Genomic DNA, 1,927 nt, shown 5'->3' on the forward strand with positions numbered 1-1,927 from the left:
AAGACGTATTTTTAGACATTTTGATAGTATGCTCAATAGTAAAACAGGAATTAATTTTTTCCGAGTTTATAAAAAAATACAAAAGAATCAATGATATTTTTTTAAATAAAGTCAGTCCATAAACGTTGTACACTTTACGAATATTACTTGTTTTCCAAATTTTTTTGGGTATTAGGATAAAAACAAAAATAGCAGCAAAAAATAAAAACGCACTTTTGGGAAAAATCAAAAAAAATCCCGAAAAATAGGATAAAAAATATGGAAAAGTCGGGTGTACAACGTTTACAGACTGACTCTATGTAAAGTTAATTTTTAATTCAAACATAATAATATTATTAATTAAGATTCATTGATGATTGTAAATTCAAAAATAAACTTTGATTGTTTCAATTAAGTTTTTTTTTGTTAATTTTTTGACTTTAGAAAAAAATAATTTACCAAAGAATATAATGGACAATTTATGAATAGTTTTGATAATAACAAATTTTAGTTTTTAAGTCCAAAACAATTTAATGATTTTAGGATCAATAGACCAATTCGTTTCTTTTATTCGAAAAATATCCTGATTTTTATTTTAATTGAATATCAAACACTCAAAGTAAAAATAAATGTACGAACATTTGCTTGATATAAATGTTTGTAAATTTTTTGTTGTTATTGTCCAGTTACATTAATGCAACAATAGCCATCACTTCTTTATTAAATATTTAATGTTTACAAATATTAAATATTGTATTTACTTATAACAATACTTAATTTTTGTAAATATTTACTCAGAAAATTTACGGTTGTTGAATATGTAATTCTGTTTGACGTGACAAATAACAAGACTCAAAACACATTTCACTTGATAACTGTAATAAATCTCATTCAAATATATAAATTAGAGTATAGAGTTCTCGATATAAAATGTACTTTTTTTCATTTTCAATTTTTTTGTGTTTAAATCATTACTTTTATCTAATTTTTTAAATCGTTTTTTTTCTGAAAATCCTTTTTGGAGAAAATCGGGGTTTGGTAGATATTCAAATATTATTAACTATAAGAACTTTATTAAACATTAATTTTAATTTTAAAAAATACACTAATTTATGGTTGATATTATTTGAACTATAAATATATGAATATATTAGGTAAATCATAAAAACATAATTGTATACTATGATCATCACAAACGAGCACGACATTCATTTTGATTATTAATTTTATTACTGAAAACATATTATTAATACATGGAAAATCACTATTTCGCGAATTATCAAAAAGAATATTATTATTTTGACTGAATGATTCAATAAATAATGTATTATTTTTATTTAATTGTTATTCAAATGACAGACAAATGAATTAAATTAATTTTTTATCGCAATAATAAAAATAATTTATGTTTGTTATTATTGTTTTAAATAAACACATTTTGAAATAAACCCATATATATTATCACTTTTTTATATTATAATTCAAATATTTGAAATAATATTTATTTATTTATTCAGAAATATTAATCAAAAAAAATCCAATTTAAATAATTTAAATTGGATTGTTTTGTACACATATGACAAAGTTTATTTTGATATTATACAATGTAAAGTATTTTATAGAGTTGTCAACCAAAACAATAAACACTGTAGTGTCCTATAGTTCATTTGATTTTTGGTGATAATTTTCTTTCACACCCAAATAATTCAATTTTTGTCGCAATATAGTTATAATAATTATTATATTTTATGACTATTTTATTCATAATACTTGTTTGTTTTTGCGATAAAATATATTGAAACACTTACAAAAAATATATAGAAAAATCAAAAACAAATAAATTATTAATTCGTTTTATTGTAGTTAGCCAATAACTTTATCTTTTCTTTAACGGTTTTGGTCATTCTTAAATTATTAAAACTTGTATATTTCAGGACATCTTTCTAAA

The sequence above is a fragment of the Entamoeba invadens genome (genome assembly GCF_000330505.1).
Source record: "Entamoeba invadens IP1 unplaced genomic scaffold scaff_1105074726103, whole genome shotgun sequence".
NCBI lineage: Eukaryota > Evosea > Mastigamoebida > Endamoebidae > Entamoeba > Entamoeba invadens.